The following is a 17,035-nucleotide window of genomic DNA, read 5'->3' on the forward strand; positions in this document are numbered from 1 at the left end:
GGATCCCCTTCATCAGGATATCAACGATCGATATCCTGATGAAGGGATCCGTATCACGTAACAATGATGAAAATAAATCACCAAAGTTTGCATTTTCGTGTGCAGTCTCTGAGAGCCACCCAATCCAAGTTATATATAATATATATATATATCGTATCCTCCAAATCCGGCACTCAACCTCATACCAAAGCAAGTGCTCACGTGCCTTCCCAAATAATAATGTATAGATCGCAGGACAGGCGGCACTCAATGAGACTTCACATTCATCAAAAGAAAAACTCAGTAATACTGTGCTTCTAATTCAACGTTTCAGTGTTTCCACTTTTATCAAGACATAAAAAGAAATAACCACAGTACATACCTTAAATAGATTCCACCTTGTGCTCCTACATCACGCGTCTCCGTCGCAATGGGGGTCTGATGACGTCATAGGAAGCGTCAATGCGCCGGCGTCATCGTCATCCCCGGGGGGGGGCGGGTACACCAAAAGTGTTTACCATCACCATAGAAACAGCATAACTAAAAAATTAAAGAATGGATACATCTGACACAATGAACCACCAGCGCATACTGGCACAAAAATAGAGTATAAATACAGATCATAGATAAAAAACTATATACGTAAATCAAAGGAAGCAAGAGAAGGAGTTAATTTCATTAAGCCCCGTGGGTTGAAGAGTTTGCAAATCGTGAATCCACCTAGATTCATGTTGTAAAAGAATACGACCCCTATCACCACCTTTTATACTGGGCGGGATCCAGTCGATCATTTTACAGCGCAGCGTTGCCAGGCCATGTTTAAAGTCTCGAAAATGTTTGGCCACCGGCTGGTCCACCGGTTTACCATCAAGAGCTGCCCTAATGCTGGAACGGTGAAGCGCCATGCGCTCTTTCAGCTTACGGGTAATCTTCCCTATATATAGGAAACCACAGGGGCACCTAATATAGTAAATAACGAACCGGCTGGTACAAGTAAGGGGGTATTTAATATGCATTTTTCTGCCGGATCACCCCAGACACAATCGGCCACAATTGCCTAGCCGTTTGCATAACTTCACGTGAAGAATAAGAGAACTCTTGTATCCACAAGAGCTTTTGGTCTTTTACTGTAGGTTTGATAGAATTGAGGGCTGCCACTCTTGATGTTTTTAAAGCTTTTACTTTGGCTTCCTTCAGTGCTCGGGGATTATAGCCTCTGCCAAGGAACTTAATGATCATGTTATCAATCTGTAGGTGAGCATCTAATCCCCGAGCACTGAAGGAAGCCCTAATGCTGGAACGGTGAAGCGCCATGCGCTCTTTCAGCTTACGGGTAGTCTTCCCTATATATAGGAAACCACAGGGGCACCTAATATAGTAAATAACGAACCGGCTGGTACAAGTAAGGGGGTATTTCATATGCATTTTTCTGCCGGATCGAGGATGTACAAACGTGTCACCAGTCTCTAAATGGCTGCAGGTAACGCAACCTGTACATTTATAGTTTCCTGCCTTCTTGGTAAGGAAATGTGCGGGAGCTTGTTGTTTATGTTGTGACACATCATTGTGCACAACTAGATCCCTAATATTATGGCCCTTCTTGTAAGCTGGAGTAATTTTAAAGTCCTTAAGCTTTCTTAAAGACTGGTCCCCAGACACAATCGGCCACAATTGCCTAGCTCTTTGTATAACTTCACGTGAAGAATAAGAGAACTCTTGTATCCACAAGAGCTTTTGGTCTTTTACTGTAGGTTTGATAGAATTGAGGGCTGCCACTCTTGATGTTTGTAAGGCTTTTACTTTGGCTTCCTACAGTAAAAGACCAAAAGCTCTTGTGGATACAAGAGTTCTCTTATTCTTCACGTGAAGTTATGCAAACGGCTAGGCAATTGTGGCCGATTGTGTCTGGGGTGATCCGGCAGAAAAATGCATATGAAATACCCCCTTACTTGTACCAGCCGGTTCGTTATTTACTATATTAGGTGCCCCTGTGGTTTCCTATATATAGGGAAGACTACCCGTAAGCTGAAAGAGCGCATGGCGCTTCACCGTTCCAGCATTAGGGCAGCTCTTGATGGTAAACCGGTGGACCAGCCGGTGGCCAAACATTTTCGAGACTTTAAACATGGCCTGGCAACGCTGCGCTGTAAAATGATCGACTGGATCCCGCCCAGTATAAAAGGTGGTGGTAGGGGTCGTATTCTTTTACAACATGAATCTAGGTGGATTCACGATCTACAAACTCTTCAACCCACGGGGCTTAATGAAATTAACTCCTCTTGCTTCCTTTGATTTACGTATGTAGTTTTTTTTATCTATGATCTGTATTTATACTCTATTTTTGTGCCAGTATGCGCTGGTGGTTCATTGTGTCAGATGTATCCATTCTTACATTTTTTAGTTATGCTGTTTCTATGGTGATGGTAAACACTTTTGGTGTACCCGCCCCCCGGGGATGGCGATGACGCCGGCTCATTGACGCTTCCTATGACGTCATCAGACCCCCAGTATTACTGAGTTTTTCTTTTGATGAATGTGAAGTCTCATTGAGTGCCTCCTGTCCTGCGATATAGATATATATATATATATATATATATATATATACACACACTGTCACACACACACACACATACACACTCTACAGCGCTGAACAGTGAGGAAGAGCATTTAAAATAGTCTTCTTGTAGTGCTAGACAAGTGCTCTTCACTTTATGTCCACTCAGGTTGTGAATGGAACATGCCCCCCCGCCATGGCCAAAATAAGCTATAAGTGAGGTCTGTGGCTTCTGGAATCCTCACTCCGGCCAGACACACAGATCTAAGTCAGCTGCTGGGAACATTACGCAAAGAACTTCTAAACTATCCTGTGGCTTCTCCTTCACTTCATCAGCCTGTCTTACACTCATGGGGATAATGTGATGCTCACATCTCTGCCAATTTTCTGTGGGAAAATCCGGTGAATTTACGGCTCTCTAGAGCCCATATGTTTTGACTAAGACAGCAGAGATTTCTGGCACATTTTATTTATTTTACCCTCTCTAATCTATGGCGTTTGAAATTTGTGAGCATTTCTTCTGACAGTACAGTCTTCTCTAGGTTTTCTGGAGTAAAAACACATGCTTGAAGATTGAGATTTATCAATGGTCCTATATTTTAACAGACACCCAGCAAAGGTACTTTTAATACTGACCTTAAGAGTCAGTCGCATCCTTAATTGCAAATCCGTTCATGTCTTTGTGACCTAGTCAGAGTGAGACGCATACGCAAAACTCATTCCCCTTGCCTGCAACTCCCTCTACCTGTCGCACACAGGGCCGGCAACAGAAATGTTGGGGCCCAGCCCCACCATACCCATCCCCCCTCACTACCTTGCACCCATATATCCCTCACCAGCGTGTGCCAATATCTGAAACTGTTTAAGGGGTGGAGAGAGGGTCTGCAGTCCCAGACAGTGGTGCTGAGGTGCAGCAGAGAGGACGGTGGGTCTGCAGATTGCTGAATGTACTTGCAGGCCGTGTCGCAAGCTAGTTGGGCCGGCCGGCGCAGTCTGTACATTGAATAGCATTTGACGCCTGGTCCCTAAGGACTTTGGTTTTGTACCCTCTCAAACCCGGAGCCAATCTTAACTTCGGGTACCCTTTGTATCCCCGTTGCTAGGCCTGGTCATACATAGGGCAGACAAGGCCAGATTGTGACTGGATGAGTGGTTTCAGCAAGTCTTCACAAAATGTTCAAAATAGCAGTATTTGAATGACAAAGAGCATTATTTATTTGCATAAAGATAGCAAAAAACGTACATAAGACATTATATTCAAGTGCACTGTATAGCATCACAGCCAATACACCACAGAACATGAATCATTCATAAATTATAGCACATTACTAGACATATGGCATAAGATATCCTACACTATACATCAAAGGGCCTGACTCAGTACAGATTGCAATTACAACCGCATACGCAGATTGGCTGACTGTTGCGTACTGCGCATGCTTATGCACCACACGTGCGCAGCGATTGCACTGCGATTACGCACGCAGACAGGAATACATTGCAGAGTGACAGGCCGCGAACGTTTGGGGGTGGTGACGGGGGAGTGGTTGCAGAAACGCAGGCGTGCCTGCCCGTTGCATGGGCGTGCATAAATTAGCATTTCCCTACATAGTACTCACAGTGTGCGGCGAGACTTGCAATTTCTGAGACGGGTCAGACCTGCTGTAATTGTGCGTGACGGGCCGATGATGTGCCGATGTGTACGCAGGACTGCGAGGTATTACACATGTGAGAAGGCAGTAGTGGGTGTCTCTATGCTGGTTGAGTGGTGGCAGACATTAGCATATTTTCGCAGCCGCATTGCAGGCGATTACGCAGCTGCCATCTGTACTGAATAAGGCCCCAAGTCATTAAAAATAGCAGTACACAAAGGAATCAGTATAGATAATGGCCGGATACAGCAGATAAAAAAATATATATATATTTTTTTTTACACTTTTTCAACACTTTAGAATACATGTGCAGAATTAGGGCCTCATTCAGACCCACTCGCGAGCGGCTGTCCGCTTGCAAGTGGGTCGATGGTGCGCATGCGCGAGACGCGACGAGCGAAGGACTTTCCTTCGCTCGTTGTGTCTGATCAAAGGGGGCGTGCTGTCGATGTTGATTGACAGCACGCCCCCTTTGGTGGGCGTGCCGGGGGCGTGCCTGCCAGACGGAGGCGTTCCCAAGGGAACGCCTACCGTCAGAAGCCGGCCCCACTGACATCACTAGTGATGTCAGTGGGAGTGATTTTGGCTCTGATAGAGCCAAAATCACTCCTGGCCTTGCGGTTGAGAAACTCAACCGCAGGCTTCTGCACGCAGTGGCGATGGTCGCGATGGTCAAGACCATCGCGACCATCATCCTGCACGCTCGTATAGGCTGTGGGTGGTGACCCACAGCTATACGAACGTCCAGGTGGACGCTCCATATTAATGGAGGTGGGCCCTGATTCAGAGCGAGCGCTCTGGTCAGAGCGTCCGGCTCTGAATCAGGGCCATAGTGTGTAAGATCCGGATTGCGAAAATTTGCACGTGCACAATAATAAATGCCTCTGACAGGTGCAGACTGAGGGTTGTGATCAGTGCTCAAATGAATAGAGAACTGTATTTGTACACACTGGACTCACAAGAAGCTGCAGCCTCAATCAGCCGACACAGCCTCAGATAAATCACTCCCATGAGGATGCCGCTGATCACCTCCTCAGGTCAAAGGAACATGTGATGGGCTCCCTCCAATCACAGCTCAGCACATGCTCCTCTGTCCCATCTGCAGAATCTCATGGGATTTGCCCAGTAGTGAAAATTGCATTGTGTAAAGATCCTCTGCATACTCTGCAGCTGGACCCCATTAACCTACTCATTTATTTATTTGCCGGTGTTGTAGGTATTTTTGGTGGCTTTCATAACAGTAACTTGATAAATCTGGTATGTTTGACATGTAGAAGAATTTGGATAGTATTCTTGTGGTTTGGGTCTTAGTAAAAAAAAAACTGTTGTGAAAAAGATGAAAAATATAACAAAACACAAGAGTGAACATGTGAAGTATATCCCGGGTCTCGAATGACTGTGCTTTTTGTAGAACTACGGTTGTGGATAATTACCCTTTGCACTTCTGCCTTCGTGAATATGCTGTAAGGCACCACTAAGATTTTCTTCTCAGCTGCTAGCTCCTTGTCTCACCTGTGAGGTGGAGGCAGACCTGCCTAATGGTAGCATCGGCCTTGTATGGCTTCTAGAAATGGCTGGCTGGAATTATACAACAGTTTCTGAAGACCTCTGTTGGAGAACTTACAATATCAAATATACAGTAGTCTCCAAGTACATATATATATAAAAAGGTTTAAGTGTAACAGAGACTAAAAGGCAAACAGATCAATTATTTACACAGTATCGATTTCCCTGCAGCACCTTCACACAGAATATTCTAGTTCATGCAACATAAACCTCAATCTAACCCATCATTTATTTATTGACATCAGTACAAATCCTACAAAGCTGCAACAAACAGAATACTGTGTAAAGTGGCCAGCAAGCAATGTTGTTTGTTAAGCAAAGTGAATAGACAAATTTGTAACAGGACAGCAAAATGTAACTTAAGACTCCATTACAGATCAGCTAAATTTTACTAACCTGCCAAAACCCTAGGAGGCGCTATGGGAGCTGCACCATGCAGCCATTTTAACTATATTTACTGAGGATCTGTGGTTCAGAAAAGAACTAGGGACAACCTGCACAAAATGGTTTAGGACTGGCAAGACGGTCACACACCCAGCAGATTGAGGTGGGTCAAGATTATCAGGACTTCATTTCAGCTAAAGAAGCTCACACCAGAAGCATATTAATATCTGCGGGAACCCATGTGCAGCAAGTCCCACACCACCTGCTGGCTGCGCCAACTTTCCAGTGCCATCATCGGGGGGATGGTGTACGTGCAGAAGATAGAGGTTCAGGCACAGTGTAGTCTTTGCTATCTCTTCTGTGGCGGCGCCATCTTTCCGAACATAACAACCAAAATATATTGATGCCAGCAAATTACACAGTTCTGGATGCAGGGTGTGTGGTGCAGTGTACCCATTGACCTAGAGTTCAGTGTGCACCGCACACCCTGCACTCATAAATACACCACTGGCTAAGGATGGCCATCGGTGGTTAACCACCAATGGCCAATGGTTTTGCCATTATTGGAGGAGATCCAATGGTTCTCCACCATTAAGGGCTCAGAACCACGCAATTTTTTTTTCCGGTAGCACCTAGCTCCACCCCCAACATGACCTGCTATGCCTTGCCCCACCTCTGACTGCTCTGCTAAGTAATAGAGCAGAAATGTCCATCGGTAGGAAAAACCATTGATGGTTACCCATTGATGGTTTCATATCATTAAGGTTAACCAACAATGGTGATCATTAATGGTTAACCCACTGATGGCCATCCCTCCCACTGGCTCAGACCATCCTGCAGAAGAGTAGTGCTCTGTCTGGGGGGAGGTGGGGGAGGGGTTAGTACAGTGCCTGTAAATATTTCAGGCACATAGCATCACATATTTAATCACATCCCCATGGAGAGTCAGCCTCACTTATACACAAGATCTTTCAGACATCATGCATCCTGGAAGCCAATGAGTATTTTGCAGTAAATCTGCCCTTCCTAGTTTGTATATGGTAACATACATTTATTATTGCTGCTGCTATTCTTTAACTTGTAAACTAACAAAAAATTAGAGTTATGGTAAAACTTACCTTTGTTAACTCTCTTTCTTCGAAGTACAAAGGGTCCACAGGGATACCTTGGGGTTTAGGTGGAGATTAAGACCAAACACCAGACAGTTAAAGTTGTTGACACACATAATGCACTGGTCCTTCCCCCTATACCTCACCCCTAAGCCAGAGGCCTTTCAGTAAAGCTGGGCATCCACTATACAATTATCTGTCAGATATCTGTCCAATCTGGCTGGTTGGAAAGAAAATCTGGTAATGCATGGGAGCAAATGACAATCGTCCATTTGCTCACAAACACTGGAAAATAGCCAAAAGTGGTTGTTCAGACAAATTGGTTAAAACACACAAATTTAACTAATTTGAACAATCTTTTTGTCCTTTTTTCAATGTTTAAACCATATGATCGACTGTCATTTGCTCCCATACATTACCAGGCTTTCATTCCAACCAGACAGATTGTACAGATATCTGACATAAAATTGTATAGTGGATGCCCAGCTTTAGTTATCAAGCCAATGGCAGGAGGAGGACAGAAGAGAAGGAAGACTGGTAACCAGCAGAAACACTCACACACAAGGGAGACGAAGACTGGTGACCAGGGAAACCAACCCAGAGAAGCCAGGGGCGTAAGGGAGGGTGCCCTGTGGACCCTATGGACTTCAAAGAAAGAATTAACAAAGACAAGTTTTACCATAACTCAATTTCTATTTCAGGGTCCATAGGTATCCACGGGGATACCTTGGGGATGTCCCAAAGCAGTATTCAAGGGGGGGGGGACACTCCTGAGCTGACAGGATGCTTCCCTTGGGCACTGGATTCTCCTGAGAGGCAAACGTGTCAAATGCATAGAAGTGCAGAAAGGTGTGGACAGAGGACCATGTGGCCGCCTAACAAAGCTGTTCAGCCGAGGCGCCACGGCGAGCTGCCCATGAAGGTCCCATAGAAAGAGTGGAATGAGCAGTGATGGTAGCTGGCACAGAGAGACCCGTGTGCAAGTAGGTCTGAGAGATAGCCATACGAATCCATCTGGCTAGGGTCTGTTTGTTAGCAGGCCACCCCTTCTTATGGAATCCATAGGACGACAAATAGAGAATCTGTTTTCCTAAAGGAACTGGTACAGTCCACATAGATCCTGAGGGCACGGGCCACATCCAAGGAAGCCTTCCCAGCCGACACATCGGGTAAACAGAAGGCCGGGACTACAATTTCCTCATTGATATGGAATTTAGAGACCACCTTGGGAAGAAAACCAGGGCAAGTACGAAGAACCGCCCTATCTGGATGAAAAATCAGAAAAGGGTGGTGACAAGCCAGTGCCCCCAAGTCTGACACCCTTCGGGCAAAAGCAACAGCCAGAAGATCGTCTTTGCTGTTAACCATTTGAGATCCACTGATTACAGGGGTTCAAATGGAGGGCCTTGCAGAACCTGAAGAACCAAAGACAAATCACAAGGAGCCACCGGAGGGACAAATGGAGGATGAATGTGGGGAACACCCTGTACAAAGGTGTGAGCATCCGGTAATGTAACAACCTTGCGTTGGAACCAAATACACAAAGCAGAGACATGGACTTTAAGTGAGGCCAGGCGAAGTCAAAGTTCCAGTCCAGCCTGAAGGAAGGCAAGGATTCTAGACAACTGAAAAATTTGCAGGTCTGGCACTACACCACTGAAAGTAAGCATGCCACACTCTGTGATAGAGGTGGGCAGAAGCTGGTTTACATGCCCTGAGCATAATCTGTACCTTAGATTTTAAGAGGGATGTCTCAAGAGCCACACTAGCAAAGCTAGACGACCCAAGTCTGGGTGTAGGCAAGGACCCTGAGACAAGAGATCTGGCCGTTGAGGCAGCAAAAGAGAAGCCTTGATGGAGCGGCTTTGAAGGTCTGACCAACAATGTTGTCTGGACCATGCTGGAGCCACCAGTAGGACCGTGCCTCCATCTTGTTTGAACTTCCGAAGAACTCGAGGAAGGCGTGAGACTGAAGGAAACAGGTACACCAGCGGAAAGGTCCACTTTATGGACAATGCATCTACAAAGGCTGCAGCGGCGTTCCTTTTTCTTGATCCGTACATCACCAGTTTGTGATTGTGTCGAGAGGCTATGAGGTCTACCTCTGGGAGATCCCACCTGTCCACAAGAAGTTGAAGCTTCCGGGTGGAGAGACCATTCTCCGGCCTGCACATCGTGACAGCTGAGGAAGTCCGCTTCCCAATTCAGAACTCCGGGAATGAACACAGCCGAGATTGCCAGAAGGTGTTTTTCGGCCCATATGAGGTGAGCCACTTCTGACATGGCTGCCCGACTGCGAGTGCCTCCTTGGTGATTGAGGTAGGCTACTGCCATGGCATTGTCGGACTATACTTGCATAGGTCGTCCTTGAAGAACATGCTGTGCAATAGTGAGGGCTATGTATACCGCTCAAAGTTCCAACACGTTGATCGGTAGGGTTGTCTCGACCGTTGTCCAACGGCCCTGGAAAGAGTGCGGGCTGGTCACCCCCAACCCCGGAGACTGGCATCCGTCATTAGGATCACCCAGTCCGGGACCCAGAAAGGGCGACCTCTGGTTAGGTGAGAAGTCTGGAACCACCATGAGAGTGAGAGTGACAGACGAACCTTTGGAGAGAGAATCATCATCTGAGACTTCAAACGATGAGGCAATCCATTCCTCCTGGAGAGGATTAAGAGCTGTAGGGGTCTTGAGTGGAATTGCTGAGTGGACATACGGCGAGTGTGGAGTAGTTTACCCCCAGATGGGCCACTCTTTGGGAAGGGACCAGGGAGGATTAACCAGCCATGATCTAGCAGAAAGGCAAAGGTAACCTGAAGGTGTTGTTGAAGAACCTCTGGAGAGTGTGCTAATAGCAAGAGGTTGTCCAGGTATGGTAACAGTCTGACTCCCTAACAACGGAGATGAGATGCCATGACCGCCATAATTTTGGTAAAGACTCATGGGGCTGTAGAAAGTCCAAAGGGCAGAGCCTGGAACTGAAAATGTTGTAGTTGAACAGCAAACCTGAGAAATTTTTGGTGAGAAGGCACTATAGGTATATGAAGGCAAGCGTCCTGAATGTCCAATGACACCACAAAGTCTCTCGGTTCCATAGCTTGCACTATAGAGTGCAAGGTTTCTATCTAAAACCTGGGCACCCTGATAAACTTGTTCAGGGATTTGAGATTGAGAATAGGACGGTAAGCCCCATTCGGCTTCTGAACGAGAAACAAGATGGAATAATAACCTGTCCCTCTCTGAGATAGAACTATCACACCCGACTGCAGTAATGACTGAATAGCCTGTTGTATAAGCAAGGTTTTGATTGGGACTGAGGGAGGGCCCGTATGGAAAAACTGGTGGGGTGGTTCTCTTAGGTGAGACCACTTCCTGTACCCAAGCGCCTGAGGTGATCAGAGTCCAGCGCTGGGCAAAGAGAAGAAGTCAGCCTCCTACCCTGGGAGCCCCCAGAGGGAGGCCAGCCTCATCAGGCGGATGGTTTATTCACTGATTTTGCATCAGTACGGCGGGTGGCCCAGGCCTGCTTGGGACTAGGTTTGGCTGACTTAAAGGAAGCCTGCTGTCGAGGAAAGGACTGGCCCCTAGGTTTACCTTTGGGGGGAAACCCTCTAAAGGACGTTGTCCGTTTAACAGCTGGAGCAGAAGGCAGAAAGGCAGTCTTAGAGGCCGCCAAAGAAGTGACAATCTTGTTCAAGTCAGGGCCAGAAAGAATGTCCCCATTATAAAGGAGCGATTCCAAGGCCTTTTTAGAGTCTGCATCCATCTTTCAGTACCGTAGCCATAGAGAGCTACGGACACTGTCATGTACGATATTCTGGAGGTTAAAAGACTTACAGCCAGCGTAGCAACTCCTATGTAAGAGGCTGCGTCCCTAATGTGAGCCACTAGGGAAAGCAAGTCTTGAGAGGCGTCCTCAGGGAGGAGCTCCTCGAGGGCATCTGTCCAGCCTTCAATCACCTTGGCTACATAAGCAATAGCCATGGATGGGTAAGCAGAGGCTCCTGAAAGGGAATATATACCTTTCAGACCAGCTTCTACCTTCTTATCTGTAGGAAGCAGACAGAATAGGCAAGGTAGAACTTTTGATCAACCGCGTGATAGGAGAGTCCACAGCTGGGGGAGTCTCCCACTTCGTACAGTGATCAGCTTGAAAGGAATAACTATGGGTCAGTCTTTTCTGCGGCTGAAACCTTTTAGCGGGCGCCTGCCAGGCAGCCATCACATGTTCAACTAGCTGCAGAGTTCATCTTTTGTTTCTTAAACAGAGGGTGTTTAGAGTTTGGAGAGGGTTCATCATCTTCTATGTGAAGAATATCTCTAACCACTCAAACTAGGGGGAGGCACATATAGAAACCGTTGTAATTCCTACACCGTTCACCTGATTTGGATGTAATTACCCTCAAATTAAATCTGAAAGTCTGCAGTTAAAGCACATCTTGTTTGTTTCATTTCAAAGCCATTGTGGTGGTGAATAGAGGCCAAACTATGAAAATTCTGTCAATATCCCAATATTTATGCACCTGACTGTATATTTTTAACAGCCGTGGAAACCATCATTTCTAGGGTAGCGGGCAGAGGAGGTACTGGTATAGTGTGTACCTGTTGTGGCAACCCCATAGGGGGAATTAGTGCCTGTACATGCTGTGGCAAACCAAAGGAGGAATTACTGTCGGGACAGTTAGGCGGTCTACAAGTGAATTTAGCACCTGAGTAAAGGTTGCCCATGGGGGCTCCTGGACAGGGTCTGGGGGAGCCGATGGGCCAGGTGTGTTATAACAAACGGCACAAAGTCCCTCTTGGATTAAATCATCCTCATTCAATCCTGCTGCACATGACTTACATTAGAGTAATATGGGTGCAGCAGCTACTCTGTTACCTTTGCCTGTTAGACATTGCAGAGTAAAATAGCACAACAGTATGAGGCAGAATATCACCACTGTGTTGATAACACAAAGGGGGGGAAGTAAGGGAAATAGCTATTTGAAGCCTCTATAAAGTTGTAGAACTTTAGCACATATATGGCACTATGTGTAGTGCAACTGCCCCAGTATGCGACAACTTCACAACTCCAGAGAGAAATAAAGTATATACTGTATGGTCCCTGAATACACCGGTATTGTGAAGGACCCAGAGAGAAAGATAGTCAAAATTTGACAGTATAGGAAATATCAAACAGACACACAACGCTAGCAGATCGCATACAATGCAGAAAATTAACTGCATAATTAACATTAAATACAACTACTCAAACTGTAATGTCTGGTAGGCAATAGCGCTACATAACCTGGCTCCAGGGGGAGATATGTAGGGGGACCCTGCGTTCCTGGAGAGAGCTGTGGCTGGGCTGAGAAGATGGCTGCCGGAGATCTATGAGGGGGCGTGGCCGGAGAGCAAATGCAGCTCAGAGCAGTGTACACCTCTGCGGAATGGCACCCTGGGGGGAGGGGGGCTTAAACAGGAAAGGCTGGCCTGCCGTGGCTGATTATTGACCCCAGGGACGCTTGTTTCCCACACCATGTGTACCCTGGTCGTCTTAGTGGAGCACGTGGACTTCCCCGATGTACACACTCAGCGTCCTCCGGTCTGTCTCCCGAGACCGGAGGAAGACCTCCCTTGCGTGGTTACCGCAAGCAGTAACCCGCCTTACCTGTCCTGTGTCAGAGTTGAAGTCATTGGTCATCCCGTGGGGCCAGCTAGCAAGGTCCCCGGGAAGCTAGTCGAGAGTACCAGACGGAACTGGAGTCGCTACACCCGAAGGGGTGATGGAGTGTCAGCGCAGACAGGTCATAGACAGTCTGTTGCTGAACACTCAGCTTGTAGAATAATAAAACTATTACATCAAAGAAATAAAAATGCTTATGGGCTGCCTAATGCAGCCCACTGTCTAAAACGGTGGTCTGACTCCTGCAGGCACCAGAACTAACTGAAGGGACTCTGGCTTAGGGGTGGGGTGTAGGGGGAAGGACCAGTGCATCCTGGGAGTCAACAGCTTTAACTGTCTGGTCCTCATCTCCACCTAAACCCAAAGGTAACCCTGTGGATCCCTATGGACCCTGAAGAAAATAAAAATTATTAAGTTACATTAATAAAACCAGATTATCCCCCGTTTGCAGGAAACACACATGACTGATAAGGAGAACAGTAAATTTAAAAAATAACTGTATCTGGTCTTTATCTCCTTTAATCCAAAAGGAGATGGCTGTAGTGTAAAGAAGCGCTTGCATGTTGCTGATTATTCTAGGGTATGAGATCCTGCAGGCAGATATATCATCTTGGATGCCACTATTAATGGACAGAGCTATATATTATGCAACATCTATGGGCTTAATACTTATGACAAATCTTTCGTCCAGAACATTGCGGCATAATTCCACCAATATGACTGTACACAACTTAGTGGTGGGCGAGGTTGGTAAAGCAGTGTTGTCCCCTAGATTAGCAGCCCTGGTACATTTTGGAGATGTGCTGTAAGGAGGCTGCCGCACAGACTATTCCTGAACATACAGGGTACATAGGGGACTGACTGAGGGTTAGACGCTATGCCAGTGCTGACGCAGTTGAGCAATAATCAGCAATCTGCGAATGCGACTTAGTCATATGCTGCAAAGTACTTTACCTTAAATTATCGCAGTGACAATTTACTCGCAGTGTGATTGACAGTCAGAGAGCATTTAGGGGAGGTAACCGGGAGTGGCGGAAAAAAACGCAGGCGCGTTGCGACCATTTTCGGGACTGTGATCCCATAAGTAAGAATATGGCTCCAGCTTGTCAGTTTTGTCAAAGTCAAATAATTGGATATGATCGCTTTACAATTATTATTATCTGACGATATATAGTCATCTATGGTCTGATGACTTATTACTAGGACGCTACTTTGCGTCGGTGCAATCCAATGCGAATTCACAACACACATACACTTACGCACATAACACTATTTTTATATATATATATATATATATATATATATATATATATATATACACACACACACACACATATATAAACACAAATACGCTCATATGCGTATTCACATACTTACACATGGACACTCATCTGTATATATTCACGTACATACACATACAAGCACATTTGCTATTTCAATACAGACGCACATATGCGAACGCATACATATAAAATGGTTCCCACACATTATAGATAATAATCAGAGTTATTAAAGGTATTTGTTAGCTAACAATTATGGTGTAAGATGTACTTAAAGGAGATCTAAGGTTCAGAATACAGTGGACATGTCATGTTTGGTATCATACTAAATCCGTTTATTTGCAGACATCCGTTTCGATCGGCAAAGAAGTCGCATCATGCGTCCGTTAGTTATGGATGATAGGGGGTTATTGAATAGAATGTTATTACTTGTATTTAGTGTTATAGCCAGTATTAACCAGTTCTTCGTCGGGAAGCTACACAATGTGACCGCTGAAAGACTGAGCCATACCCCTGATGACACCGTATGAACTGACCAATGACCAGAAGCAAGAACCAATGAAAACCTGTCAATTTGTCCCTTTGTTAACTCTGAAAACTGAGAGGTATACAGGCTTGTGTCCTGACCCCTGTATACACATCTCCTTTGCGACGGCAGACTTCAGGACTGATGACTGTATACTGGGACCAGTGCGCACACGTATGTATCGGGTTATACTATTTTATTGCCTTTTACTCTCATTGTTAACTCTTACATCGTGTTACCCCTTTTAACATAAGTAACTTTTTGCGCTTTGGAACAACACGATTGGACTGGAAAGCAATTCTTTCTTAAGCGACTTGCAGCGCTAAATGGCGACTAATAGGTTTTTTTTAGTTTCCATACTCATTCTGCAAGACCATAGACTCACTCATGATTGCGATAATGAAACTATCTTCAACCCATGCTGCGTCTTTGTATGCAGATGCCTGGACTTGCAATACATCTCCAAGCGCCTGCGAAATCAGCATATTTTCACATAGCAGCTGCGTACACAGGACGCAGCAGTAATAGCGTACATCTCTGAATCAGGTCCATAATACACTTTAGAGCAGATAACTTCCTTCTCTCAACCAATCTGGCAATCACAGTGACTAACAATCTCCCTCTTGGATCGCCAGTTCAACTGGTTTGAAATAAAAGGCGCACTTAAAAGTAGAGGAAAGCAACAGAAATGTCCGAAATACAGTACTCATCTGATCCAAAGTTTTTTTTTTTGTCCTTTAATTTTTTTACGATTTCATACAGAAAGCAAGTTGCAGCCGATGTCTTTTTGCTACATGGGAAGTTGGTCTGTACAATACAGGTGCTGTTCGGCTCATGACTGCATATTCTGTAACATGAGCCTGCATGGTCTGAACGCAGTTTCTACCACACTAAATTTATAGACATCATATTTTGATCAGGACTGGTGGTGTTTTTGGTCCAGTGCAAGACAGAGGGTTTGAGGTTGGCACAACCAAACTGGTTGCCAGAATTAAGGTATTTATGGGCAAGCTTCACATAGGCAATTGTGTTATCTACAGCAAGATTAATTCACAATCTTAAGTTTCTCATTTGGGTTCCCAGCTATTCTTCAAGACCAGCTTAAAGAAAGATTTTTGGCTTATGGTGCGTACACACTTGGCGATATTACTGAGCGATTGCACGATTACATCATCGTAATTGTGCAATCGCTCAGTAATCGTGCACTATAATGTCGGAAACGACCAGCGATGCGTGCTCCCATTGGTCGTTTCCGACATCTACCATCACCTGAACAAGGAGGCCAATCTGCCGATAACGACAGAACGGCCTCGTTCCGGAATGATGGAGGGTGCCTACACTGAACGACATATCGTTCAGTATAGGCACTACAGGGGGATCAGGAACGACTGTACGATTATGATGTAGTAATCGTACTGTCTTTTCTAATCGCCTAGTGTGTACGCACCTTTAGACTTAATTGGTCTCTGACACCATTTGGACTTCAAAATGCTCAATAACAGCCCATCACCAAATCCTAACCCAGCACAGAACTGGATCCAAGGATCTCATAGCTTTGTCCTGATTGGGCAGCCCATCACCAAATCCTAACCCAGCACAGAACTTGCTCCAAGGATCTCACACAGCTTTGTCGATTGGGCTGGACGTTTGGGAGGTATATCCTCTGGGAATGGGTGCTGCGTGGCATTCTAAAGGTGGTTTTAGGAAAGAAGAAACAAGGTGGTCCAGCCCGTTAGATGTGCTGTTACTCCATGAGGCTCTTCCAGTGCATGTTTATCTCATTTCCCCATCTTGAAAAGGAGGCATGCTTAGCTTTGCAGCCCACGTAACATGTTCTTTATTTCCGCAAGTGCATTGCTATTACCTATTTTGAAACAAAAACATAAAATAATTTATGTGTTTGTTTCAGAATATTACCCATTGCTGTCTTAAGTATGCATGATAGAGAGCATCTGAGTTTTTTTTTATTGTTATTATGGCATCCTGTGTGGCATGTCAGCTTCCATGATTAAAGGGAGTGCATTTCTATTTTAACTGCACTTCGCTGTAGCATGCTGCCTGTTTAGGACTTGCAGGAATTGAGGACTCGTGACTTGGGCTACATGCTTAAAAGGTTCTCATCTAAATATATACGAATACCTCATATTTTAACTTTGGTAGATCTTCACAGCTTTGAAATTATCTTTTTTCATATCCATATAATATAGAACTCATTTATATTGGCATGCAGCTGGCTCTGCGTATAATAACTTTAGACAGGCATGAAAAATCCACTTTGTTTTAAAACAGTTTATTTCAACATATCTACAATGCTGTAAAA

The sequence above is a fragment of the Taudactylus pleione genome, unplaced genomic scaffold, assembly GCF_031769625.1.
Source record: "Taudactylus pleione unplaced genomic scaffold, aTauple2 ptg000464l, whole genome shotgun sequence".
NCBI classification, from domain to species: Eukaryota; Metazoa; Chordata; class Amphibia; order Anura; family Myobatrachidae; genus Taudactylus; species Taudactylus pleione.